This window comes from Arachis ipaensis, chromosome B2 (genome assembly GCF_059453495.1).
Source record: "Arachis ipaensis isolate K30076 ecotype BB chromosome B2, ASM5945349v1, whole genome shotgun sequence".
NCBI lineage: Eukaryota > Viridiplantae > Streptophyta > Magnoliopsida > Fabales > Fabaceae > Arachis > Arachis ipaensis.
In genome coordinates, this window is record NC_142437.1 from 90241087 (window position 1) to 90254711 (window position 13625).

Sequence of the window (13625 nt, forward strand, 5' to 3'; positions counted from 1 at the left end):
TTTTAAAAAGATAAGAGGTTAGGGGAGAAGTTAGAAAGAATTTTGAAATTAATTTTGAAAAAGATATGATTGAAATTGAAAAAGATATGATAAGGAATTGAAAAGATTTAATTTTGAAAACTAAAATTGATTACTTGACTAACAAGAAACAAAGAGATATGATTTTAAAATTTAAAGATTGAACCTTTCTTAATAGGTAAGTAACAACTTAATATTTTTGAATCAATCATATTAAATGTTGGTATTAATTTCGAAAATATGAAATGAAAATAAGAAAAAGATTTTTGAAAATCAATTTGAAATTTTCAAAAATTACAAAAGAACAATGAAAAAGATTTGATTTTTGAAAAAGATTTGAAAAAGATAAGGTTTTTAAATTGAAAATTTGACTTGACTCATAAGAAACAACTAAATTTTAAAAAGTTTTGAAAAAGTCAACTCAAATTTTCGAAATTTATGAGTGAAATAAGGGAAATTTATTTTTTTTATTTTTGAATTTTTAATGATGAAAGAGAAAAACACAAAATTGAAACAAATCATGAAAATTATGAATCAAAACACATGATGCATGCAAGAACACTATGAATATCAAGATGAACACCAAGAACACTTTGAATGTCAAGATGAACACCAAGAACTTATTTTTGAAAATTTTGAAGAAAAGAAAACATGCAAGACACTAAACTTAAAGATTTTTAATTTTTAGACACTAAAAATTCAAGAATGCATATGAAAAACAAGAAAAGACACAAAACAAGAAAATATGAAGATCAAACAAGAAGACTGGCCAAGAACGACTTGAAGATCATGAAGAATGCAATGCATAAAATTTTTGAAAATAATTTTTGGAAAATTAAAAAGATGCAACTGACACCAAACTTAAAAGTTGACTCTAGACTCAAGCAAGAAACACAAAAAATATTTTTGATTTTATGATTTTATAAAAATTTTTTGTAATTTTCAAAAATTAATTGAGAAAAACGAAAAAAAAAAAGAAATTTTTTTTGTATTTTTCGAGAATAAGAAATAAAAAGCTTAAAATTAAAATAAAATTACCTAATCTGAGCAACAAGATGAACCGTCAGTTGTCCAAACTCGAACAATTCCCGGCAACGGCGCCAAAAACTTGGTGTGCGAAATCGTGATCATTCCTTCCTTGGTAATGGTGCTAAAAACTTAATACGCACGTTCATATTCTTAATTCTGTTTCACAACTTCGTACAACTAACCAGCAAGTGCACTGGGTCGTCCAAGTAATAAACCTTACGTGAGTAAGGGTCGATCCCACAGAGATTGTCGGCTTGAAGAAAGCTATGGTCACCTTGTAAATCTCAGTCAGGCGGATTCAAATGTATTAAGAGATTATAGTGTACTAAAAGATAATTAAAATAGGATAGAGATACTTATGTAATTCATTGGTGAGAGTTTCAGATAAGCGTATAGAGATGCTTTCGTTCCTCTGAACCTCTGCTTTCCTGCTGTCTTCATCCAATCATTCCTACTCCTTTCCATGGCAAGCTGTATGTTAGGCATCACCGTTGTCAATGGCCACCTGTCCTCTCAGTGAAAATTGTCCAATGCGCTGTCACTGCATGGCTAATCATCTGTCGGTTCTCGATAATACTGGAATAGGATCCATTGATCCTTTTGCATCTGTCACTACGCCCAGCACTCGCGAGTTTGAAGCTCGTCACAGTCATTCAATCCCTGAATCCTACTCGGAATACCACAAACAAGGTTTAGACTTTCCGGATTCTCAAGAATGGCTGTCCATGGGTTCTAACTTATACCACGAAGACACCAATAACTCGGACTCGGTCCCCTGTATTAGATATCCAAGATATATTGATGTGTGAGCATCTTTCCTATATTTTCCTAGTGAATTTGCATATAAATTGTTGAATTTAATTAAGAATTAATTATATTTTAGCCACTATGGATGCTATTTTGAGTTTTGTACAATACTGTTTATTTTAGGTAGCATTTGGCGGAATTTGATGGAATTTCTGCAGAGAAAGAGAAGAAGCCAAGGAGATGATCAGCGAATACCGGCGCGGACGCATGGCTCACGCGACCGCGCGGAATGGAGGAAATCGCAATGACGCGATTGCGTGCCTGACGCGATCGCGTGGACTGGAATCTGCACAAATGACGCGAACGCGTGGATGACGCGGACGCGTCACATGAGCGATCTGCATAATGGACAATTCAAGTGGTCCCCATCCATCCATTGAAGATTTGATTATTTAAATTAATTCAAATTTAAATTCAAATTTTAATTCTAGGAAAAGATATTATTTTAATTTTTAGTTTTAGATATTATATTTTAAATTTATTAGGATTAGTTATAAAAAGGGAGAAACTTTCCTTCCTTTGTAGAGGTCCTGGGGGAGATTCCACCTCATCCCATCAGGGGAACATAACTGACAATCCTAATTTTCTTTCTTTTCTATGAACAACTAAACCTCCACTGTTAAGGTTAGGAGCTCTGTCTATTTGTATGGAGTAATTTTATTGCTTTTACTATTTTAATTTATGTGTGGATTTATAATTTAAGAATTGTTTTCGCTCTTTATTTTATGAATTTGGGTGGAATGGAAGTATGACCCTCTTTCTATTTGAGTTCTTGTAAAACTTGGAAAAGCTCTTTACCTGAACAACAGCTTGAAAACTATTTCTCCTAAATTTTAATTATCTGAATTTAATAGGATACGTGACATATAATCCTTTTACCTCTTGGATAATTAGAGTTTTTGTGGCATATAAACTAGAAATTGATTATCACCCTCTAATTGGAATTAATTGACCAAGAAATTGGCAATTAATGAATTTTAGGGGAGACTAGGAAGGTCTAAGGAATTAGGGTCTAGTCACATACAGTTTGCCATAAATTAAATCCTGCATAATTAAATTAGTTAGTAAGAAAAGTTAATCCGGAAAAATAGATAACTCTAAAACCTTAACTATCTTCTCCATATATTATTCCCATCTTAATTACTTGCCTTTCTTCAATATTTTTGATATTATTTAATGTCTTTTATATTGCATCTCAACACTATTTTTTGTCTGTCTAACTAATCCTATCAAACGCTATTGTTGCTTAATCCATCAATTCTCGTGGGATCGACCCTTACTCACGTAAGGTATTACTTGGTACGACTCGGTGCACTTGCCGATTAGTAAGTGTGGTAATAAAATACCGCAATCAAGTTTTTGGCGCCGTTGCCAGGGATTGACTGTGATTAACAACTATTAGTTGTTTGATTGTTTAGATTAGGCGTTTTAATTTTAAATTTCATTTAAGTATTGTTTTATTATCTTTAAAACTTTTTTTTTTCGTTTCCCACCCCTGTCCCCGTTTTAAATTTTTTTCCTTTTTTCTTTTTCGTTTAACTTTTAAAATTTTTTAAAAGGAGCCTTCGACCGTGTTTTTTTTTATATACTTTTTTTTATTTTTAATTTCTTTTATTTTCATTCTGTTCTTTTCATTATTATTATATTTTTTTTCTTTCTATATTTCATTAGCTTTATTTTATTTCTATTTTAAAAAAATAAATAAATAAATAAATAATTAACTAAATAATTTTATAAATAAATAACATTAATAATTTTTTTTAATTTCTGAAATTAAGTTTGGTGTTTTTTAGTTAGTTTTATTTTATTTTTTTTATTTTAATTTTTAGAATTTTGTTCTGTCTTCTTTGCTTTTCTATTTACCACATGGTGCGTTTAATCCTTTTTGGTATTTTGTGTTAAGGAAAAATAATGGAGAGAGATCATATGGGTTACTACTCACACCCGAGTAGTGATTCATATCATTATGAATGGGAGAACTATCCAAATTTTGGTTGGCAAGGTCAAAACCAAAGAAACTTCAGTGCTCCATGTTCTAACTATCAAGAACCACCATCTCCATATCCATACCAAGAACCACCACCTCTCTATCCATACCAAGAACCATCATCTTTTTACACTTATCAAGAACCATCACCTCTTTCTTATTTATCTCAAATACCATCAGATCTTGAGCTTCTCATGAAAGAATGCTTACATGATATAAAGACAAGTGTCAAAAATATAGAGAAGCATATGCAGTCGATTATCAAGTACCAGGAAGAGGAACAAGCAAATTCCTTCCCAAGAGATACAATGCAAGATCCTATGGAAGAAAGTGAGGAAATCAATCAAAGGAGTTTATACTCCAGTGCACTAGAGAACTTTCCATCCTCACACATGGAAGAAGAAGAAGATGCAAAAACAAAGGAGGAAGATGCACCCACAAAGGAGGAAGAAACACAACCTCCCATGCCCTTGGTAAGTAATGAAGAAGAGATTGAATTAAAACAAAGCTACCAAGAAGAAGAGGTTGAAATTGAGGAAGCTTACAAGGAGGTGGTAGAATTCAAAGTAGAACACAAGGGAGTAGAGCTTGCAAGACCTCTTCCAAGGCCATCACCATCCAATACAACATTCAAGTGGGTAAAATTCCTATCCTTAATCCTTACTTTCCCACTTGAATATGGACTACTGGAGATGGATGGTCAACTTAGAGCTCTTTGTGGCATCAAGAGTAAGAGGAAGATGGTTAGTGATAAGAGTTGTCAAGCAAGGCTCAATATGGTTGCATGCTCCGAATTGAAGTGCAAGAATTGGTGTAGAGCTAATTTGAATGGGTCTAGAAGGTTGTTTGGATGTCTCTGTGAGAATTCAAATTGCTTGCCACCCGTTGAGAACAATGGTGATACACAAGAAGACGGGTGTAAAAGCAAAGTTTGGGACCCTGGAATTCATTCCCACAATCAACACTCTTGGGGCTTTGTCGCTTGCTTCAACTTGCTCAAAGGCGTTGTGCGCCTAGTTTGGGATCCCGGTAGCCATTGGAATTACAAACATTGGTGGAGATTCCTGGATCAGTACAAGCACAAGCCACCATGACAAGAAGCTCACAACATGTCCAACTTAAGGACTTTAACTAAAAGTGCTTGGTGGGAGACAACCCACCGTGGTATGATCAATATTTTTCATTCTTAGTTGTTTTTCGTAATAGTAGTTTTCTTACTTAGTTGATTTTTATTAAGTTCTTACTAATTTTCTGATCATGCAGCTATTTTATCACAGGAACCGAACACCTCAATCTAAAAAAAAAAAGCATCCGACGCGAAAGCGTCGCTGACGCGTACGCGTCATCTAGGGGTGCAAGAAAAATAAAAAGTTACAGACAGTTGTGCGGGAGTGGCGCCATAATGAAGTCTTTCGCACAAACAAGCCCACGCGGACGCGTGGCCCACGCGTTCGCGTCGTTTGTGATTTTCGTCATTCACGCGGTCGTGTCACCGACGTGATCGCGTGACCTGCAAATTCGACGTAAAAGAGCGTTTGGGCAGAGAGTTGTGCCAGCTTGGGGCAAGAAGTGTGCTAAAAGCACAAATTTGGTCACGCAGACGCATGACTGACGCGTTCGCGTCAGTTGCATATATGGCCATCCACGCGAACGCATGCCTGACACTATCGCGTCATTATGAAGAATGCGCGACGTACGCGATCGTGTCATTGACGCGAACGCGTCGCTTGTGCCGCCCAGTTTTCTTTCTCTCTCTCTCCCAATCCTAATTCTCTCTAATTCTCTTATCCTTTTATTTTTCTTTTATCTTAATATTTTTCTCTTCCATTTTCAGTTCTTCTTTGCTTGAGGACAAGCAAACCTTTAAGTTTGGTGTTGACACTTCGCTTAGAAGTTTTCTGTTTATTCCTATGGCACCAAAAGGGAGGCGAATCATCTTCACTGAGGAGCACAACCTGAAGAATAAAGCGACCGCTAGGATAATTAAGGTGGTTGAGTTCCTTTCATTTTTTATTCCTCCCCTCTTTTTCTATGTTATGTTCCGGTTTCCTGTTATTTTGCTTTGTTTATTGCATGATCCTTTATTAGTTAGAATCCTAGGACTAGTTTAGTTTTTCCTATTGCTTTAATTCTGAAAAGATATCTCATGTATTACTCACTGAGCTTAAATAAAAAAAAATATAGGTGTGATATATTGCATGAGAAAGTGGGTCTATATTGAATAATAGTCTTATTTACTTAAATGTGGTGGTATTTTCTGTGATTCTGAATGCATGACATGAACAGTACATATTTTTTTTGATAGTGAAGTTTATGAATGTTAAAATTGTTGGCTCTTAAAAGAATGATGAAAAAGAAAAATGTTATTGATAATCTGAAAAATCATAAAATTGATTCTTGAAGCAAGAAAAAGCAGTGAAAAACACAAAGCTTGCGAAAAAAAAATTTAATAAAATAAAGAAAAAAAAGAAAAAGAAAAAGAAAAAGAAAAAGCAAGCAGAAAAAGCCAATAACCCTTTAAACTAAAAGGCAAAGGGTATAAAAAAAAAGGATCCAAGACTTTGAGCATTAATGGATAGGAGGGCCCTAAGGAATAAAATCCTGGCCTAAGCGGCTAAATCAAGCTGTCCCTAACCATGTGCTTGTGGCGTGAAGGTATCAAGTGAAAAGCTTGAGACTGAGCGGTTAAAGTCGTGGTCCAAAGCAAAAGGAGTGTGCTTAAGAACTCTGGACACCTCTAACTGCGGACTCTAGCAAAGCTGAGTCACAATCTGAAAAGGTTCACCTAGTTATGTGTCTGTGGCATTTATGTATCCGGTGGTAATACTGGAAAACAAAATGCTTAGGGTCACAGCCAAGACTCATAAAGTAGCTGTGTTCAAGAATCAACATACTGAACTAGGAGAATCAATAACACTATTTGAATTCTGAGTTCCTATGGATGCCAATCATTCTGAACTTCAAAGGATAAAGTGAGATGCCAAAACTGTTCAGGATTGCAGTTTTAATCCCACTATAAGAAGAGACATGGGCTTAATCGAACTCTCATTCTCATCCAAATTCACATCCTAAGCTTATATTAGTTTTGGTTGCTTGAGGACAAGCAACAGTTTAAGTTTGGTGTTGTGATGCGTGAGCATCTTTCCTATATTTTCCTAGTGAATTTGCATCTAAATTGTTAAATTTAATTAAGAATTAATTATATTTTAGCCACTATGGATGCTATTTTGAGTTTTGTACAATACTGTTTATTTTAGGTAGCATTTGGCGAAATTTGATGAAGTTTCTACAGAGAAAGAGAAGAAGCCAAGGAGATGACCAGCGAATACCGACGCGAACGCATGGCTCACGCGACTGCGCAGAATGGAGGAAATTGCAATGATGCGATCGCGTGCCTGACGCGATCGCGTGGACTGGAATCTGCACAAATGACGCGAACGCGTGGATGACGCGGACGCGTCACATGAGCGATCTGCATAATGGACAATTCAAGTGGTCCCCATCCATCCATTGAAGATTTGATTATTTAAATTAATTCAAATTTAAATTCAAATTTTAATTCTAGGAAAAGATATTATTTTAATTTTTAGTTTTAGATATTATATTTTAAATTTATTAGGATTAGTTATAAAAAGGGAGAAACTTTCCTTCCTTTGTAGAGGTCCTGGGGAGATTCCACCTCATCCCATCAGGGGAACATAACTGACAATCCTAATTTTCTTTCTTTTCTATGAGCAACTAAACCTCCACTGTTAAGGTTAGGAGCTCTGTCTATTTGTATGGAATAATTTTATTGCTTTTACTATTTTAATTTATGTGTGGATTTATAATTTAAGAATTGTTTTTGCTCTTTATTTTATGAATTTGGGTGGAACGGAAGTATGACCCTCTTTCTATTTGAGTTCTTGTAAAACTTGGAAAAGCTCTTTACCTGAACAACAGCTTGAAAACTATTTCTCCTAAATTTTAATTATCTGAATTTAATAGGATATGTGACATATAATCCTTTTACCTCTTGGATAATTAGAGTTTTTGTGGCATATAAACTAGAAATTGATTATCACCCTCTAATTGGAATTAATTGACCAAGAAATTGGCAATTAATGAATTTTAGGGGAGACTAGGAAGGTCTAAGGAATTAGGGTCTAGTCACATACAGTTTGCCATAAATTAAATCCTGCATAATTAAATTAGTTAGTAAGAAAAGTTAATCCGGAAAAATAGATAACTCTGAAACCTTAACTATCTTCTCCATATATTATTCCCATCTTAATTACTTGCCTTTCTTCAATATTTTGATATTGTTTAATGTTTTTTATATTGCATCTCAACACTATTTTCTGTCTGTCTAACTAATCCTATCAAACGCTATTGTTGCTTAATCCATCAATCCTCGTAGGATCGACCCTTACTCACGTAAGGTATTACTTGGTACGACCCGGTGCACTTGTCGGTTAGTAAGTGTGGTAATAAAATACCGCAACAGATATCCATTCAATCTAAGGTAGAACGGAAGTGGTTGTCAGGCACGCGTTCATAAGTTGAGAATGATGATGATTGTCACGATCATCACATCCATCATATTGAATTGCGAATGAATATCTTAGAAGCAGAATAAGTTGAATTGAATAGAAAAACAGTGGTACTTTGCATTAATCTTTGAGGAACAGCAGAGCTCCACACCTTAATCTATGGTGTGTAGAAACTCTACCGTTGAAAATACACAAGTGATAAATGTTCAAGCATGGCCGAATGGCCAGCCCTCAAAAAAGTCTAAGATAGCATGAAACTAATCAAAGATTCGAAGATCTAAACATAATAGTAAAAAGTCCTATTTATACTAAACTAGTTACTAGGGTTTACAGAAATGAGTAAATGATGCAGAAATCCACTTCCAGGGCCCACTTGGTGTGTGCTTGGGCTGAGTATTGAGCTTTACACGTGTAGAGGTCTTTCTTGGAGTTGAACGCCAGTTTGTAACCTGTTTCTGGCGTTTAACTCCACTTTGCAACCTGTTTCTAGCGTTTGACTCCAGAATGCAACATGGAATTGGCGTTCAATGCCGGTTCACGTCATCTATCCTTAATCAAAGTATGGACTATTATATATTGCTGGAAAGCCCTGGATGTCTACTTTCCAACGCAATTGAGAGTGCGCCATTTGGAGTTATGTAGCTCCAGAAAATCCACTTTGAGTGCAGGGAGGTCAGAATCCAACAGCATCTGTAGTCCTTCTTCAACCTCTGAATATGATTTTTGCTCAAGTCCCTCAATTTCAGCCAGAAATTACCTGAAATCATAGAAAAACACACAAACTCATAGTAAAGTTCAAAAATGTGAATTTTAATTAAAAACTAATAAAAATATACTAAAAACTAACTAAATCATACTAAAAACTATGTAAAAACAATGCCAAAAAGCGTATAAATTATCCGCTCATAAATATTGCACTTGTAGAGGTTGAAAAATTATGTCCAGGGCTCCCGCTTCTTTAAGAGTAACATCCTAGGCTCTGCCATATCGTCATTACCTAAGTCACTCACAGAGGCGTTAGAACTACCAACAGAAGAGTACAATATTTTCTCGTTGAATGTAGAGTGAGAATCACAATTAGAATGTGATAGTGAATCGGGTTACTCGTCAAGAGACTCTGATTCACTATTCCCAAATGCCAACCGATGCCGAGCTTGTTAACATGAGTTAAGGTTCTTTCGATCTCAAGATCAAATGTGGCAAAGCTCAGATTCGGAAGTGACCGTGTCATTTGTAAGAACCGGAAGTTAATAGCCGATTAAAATAAAATAAAATAATAATTTAATTATCTAGAATAGGTTTAAAAATTTAGAAGTATTAATTAGAATATTTAAAGGTGATATTTGAATTCAGTAGATTTTTTCAAGCGGGAAAATATAATTTTCTGTGAAAAATTGCATAAAAATACATACCAGTAAATTCGTCGATAGTATCGGCTTAAATATATTTAGTACTATGTAAGAGTAATAAAATTGTAGAAAAAGTGAAAAACTTAGAAAAATATTTAAAATTAAAAACCGGGTGCTAATTCTAAAGGTTTTGGTCCAAAGTTGGACCAAATGAACCTAAAATGCTAAACAGTTGGACGGGGCCCAAGTTGGGCCCAAGTCCAACATATAAATACACTTAAATAAAGCCAATTCAGCCTCATTCATCATATAAACACAAACCCAAATAAAGTCATTATTCATCTTCTTCTTCAATCGCTCATAATTTGAGATACGATGCTCCGATTGGTGTTCCGTTTGCAGCCACGCGTAGATCTCACCAAGCTCGTCATTTCTAGCTAAATAAAGTTGGTAACAACTTGAAATCCATGTTCCTATTCTCTGCCCTATATATTTTCGCATTTTGGCTATGGTAATTGAGAGAGTTTTATGATTTTTGATGTTTAGGTGCCAACTAATAGTGGAGAATTATTGGGTTTTATCCTAATTTACAGTGGTTAAGGTAAGCTATCTCTTAACCCTTGTGATTTAGTATGATTATGAACCCCAGTATTGATTGTGATGTATTATATGATATTAGATTGAAAGTTGGTGTTTATTGGAGTTGATTTAGCTATTTGGAGCATTTAAATTGAGTTTGGTGACTTGTTTGGACTTGGAAGCTTGTGTGGGAGGTTGCTTTCGGTGATTTTGTGTGTGTCGAGAATCGGTCAAGGTATGGTTTCGGTTTCTTTTAGCTAATATGTAATGTTTCATGAAACTTAGGCTAGTGGACTGTAGGATAGGATTGAATTGATGATGATTATTTATGCTTATTGATATTGGTGACAATTGATGATGATTGTGAGTTTCAATGGTGTTGAATTGAGGAATAATGATTATGGTGGATTGGGTTAATGGTTGATAGTGTTTTGTGATGATTATGTTGATAATGGTGTTGTATAAGGATCTAAGGAAGTTATTGAGATGAAATGGTTGAGAAGTGGTTAGGCAGTAATTGATCTTGTGTCTATGAGTATTAACATTGAATGTTAGGTTTTGGTACTGATTAGATTGTATTTAAAATTGGTTTGAATTGAAGTTTGGAAAACTAGAGAAACTTTGTTAGTTTTGGTAAAACCTTGTTTTTAACCAAATTCAACGAGCCATAACATGTGTTTCAGACTCTCAATTTTGATGAAACTTAATTTAAATGAAAGTTGGGTCCGAGATGTTTAAGAGTTTGAAAAACGAATGAAAAATATTTTAAAACAAAAAAAGTTATGCGCGTTTGAAGTTTGGAACAAAAATCTAAATTCTGCAACAAACAACTTTTCCAAATATTTTTGAGGCATGCGTACGCGGACAGTGCACGCCATGCGAGGATTGGCCACTACCAAGCACTCTCACGTACGTGATACTGGCATGCATACGCGAGAATGACATTTTTACTGGCATGCGTACGCGACTTGTAACACGTGACATGACAACCCCTTTCCATTTCAAGTGTTCGCGTACGCAGAAGATGGGTGCGTATATGACCTCGGCGATTTGACACCCATGCGTATGCAAGAATGGATTCGCATATGCAAGACCTCTATTTTGCTAAAAAATATGATCTTTGTATTTTTAAGCAATTCTCTAGCTTTTTAAACCTCCAGAATTGTTAATTAAGACTCTTAGCTAGTAATTAGGTTCTGAGACTAGTGAGGATGGATTGAGTAACTTAGGATGAGATTTTTCTATTATGAAATTAAATACAGAGACTTAGGCTTGGGAAGTCCTTTGGATGGAATGACTTGAGTGGATTGGCGAAGTGTTGAGATGATAATGTATTGAAACAAATGAATGATTGAGGTTGTTGGAAATTGATGAGATGAGTACTAAAGAACTTGTGTTATATGAGCAGTGATCACTGAGACTGATTATATACTATTGATATGATGAGATTGATGAGTCGCTATGCGCCTGGCAAGGACGGTAGTTAATCCCGCTTGTCGAGGTTGCGACGCCAGCGTAAGGACGGTGGTTAATCCCGTTTACGTTGAGATGTGAGGTCTGAGATTGAGTATCCCGCTTTTGTCCTTTTGAGTCACAAGAGTGGATCGGGCACTATATCCCTAGATAGTGGGTCGAGCACTATATCCCTGGGGTACCAATTTTTTGTGACCAAAAGGTGACATCCCAAGGGGATGTGTCGGGTTGGAAGTTGAACCGACAAGTGATATCATGGCCAATAAGGCAGGCATTCATCATGTGCATCTTTTATGTGTTTGCATGCTTTGCCTAATTGCATCCATTGCCTAAATGTATAACATGTTTAACTGCTTGTTGAATTACCTACTGTATATGTATATTACTTGTGTTTTAATTACGTGCATTATCTGTGTTTTCTGCGGGGATTGAGGAGGTTCGGTAGGCGGTGGCGATGGGATCGCATGGAGGATAGGATGGCGAAGGTTGTGGGACAACGATTGTAAAAATTGGTTAATTAATAAACAATTAAATCATAAATTAATATTTACTCTAGAAAATTAGAAAATAAAATTTTATAGTTTAATATGATAGAGAAAATTAAAACAAGAATTTGGACACTAATTTTAAAGAATTTGGCACAAGATTGGGCCGAACGGGCCAAACCGGTCAAACCGGACCCAAACTGGGCCCGTGGGTCCAACCCACTCACTTACTAAAGTGAGTTCAGATCTTTCTCTGCCCATTTTGCCTGCTGAACACGTTGAAGCAGCCATGGAAGAAGGAAGAAGAAGCAAACCCTTGGTGTGACTTCAAATCACCATATCTTCTCATTTCGAGCTCTGATCGCTGCACCGTTTGCGGCCACGCAACTACGGGTGTCGAACTCTACAAAGGCCATAAGATTATTTAAGAGGTAAGCCACGAATTAATTTCAGTTTCTCCAGCCCCTGATTTCGAAATTATTGGATAAAAGTGTTGAGATTTTGAGCTCTTTGATGTTATAGGATCCAATTAGCTTGAGAAAAAAGGCTTAATCTCACCCCTTTGATCCTTGGGTATGGTAAGATCCTCAAACCTAAGTGAAGTACTTGAATTGTTGTTATTATTTATTGAGTTTGTATGTGTGGGTGTATGTTATGTGTATTAGGCAATATATGTATGTAAATGGATTGAGGTTTGATGGAGATTTTGGGAGCTTGAAGTAGATTGCAATCTAGAAATCTGTTTTTAGAGGTGTTGGAGTCTTGAAAGTTGAGAAAAAGTTGAATTGGAGGTGTTCTGGGCTGAACGGAGAATCAGCCAAGGTATGGTTTCGATTTTCTGCATCTAAAATGTAATGTATTGTAAAAACTTAGGCTAGTGACCTTAGGATAGGGATTGAATTATTGATGTAGATGATTGAATGATGTAGATTGTGTTGATTATATGGTTAATGGTCTTGGATGGTTGTAGTTGATGCTAATTATTGATAAGGCATGTAAAATTGTAAGTGACATGGTATTGGTATGCATGATTATTAATGAAGTGAGATTTTGTTTAACTTGATATGGAAACTGTCACAAGTAGTTGATAATGTATGTTGTGAATTGTTGAACTTGGATTATTGAGTTAAGATTGATGAAACTAGAGAATTATTGTGTTGTGGATTGAATAAGGAAGTTGGAATGTGGTTAAGGCTGAATTGGTAAAGTTTTGGTTGAATTAAAAGAGGTTTGAAAAGAGTATGTTTTGAAAATTGAGGTTTGTTGGTTTTTGTGAAAATTGTGATTTTGGCCAATTTTGGCGAAGCATAACTTGATCTCTAGACCTTCAATTTGTGTGAAACTTGTTTAGAAATAAAATTTGGTC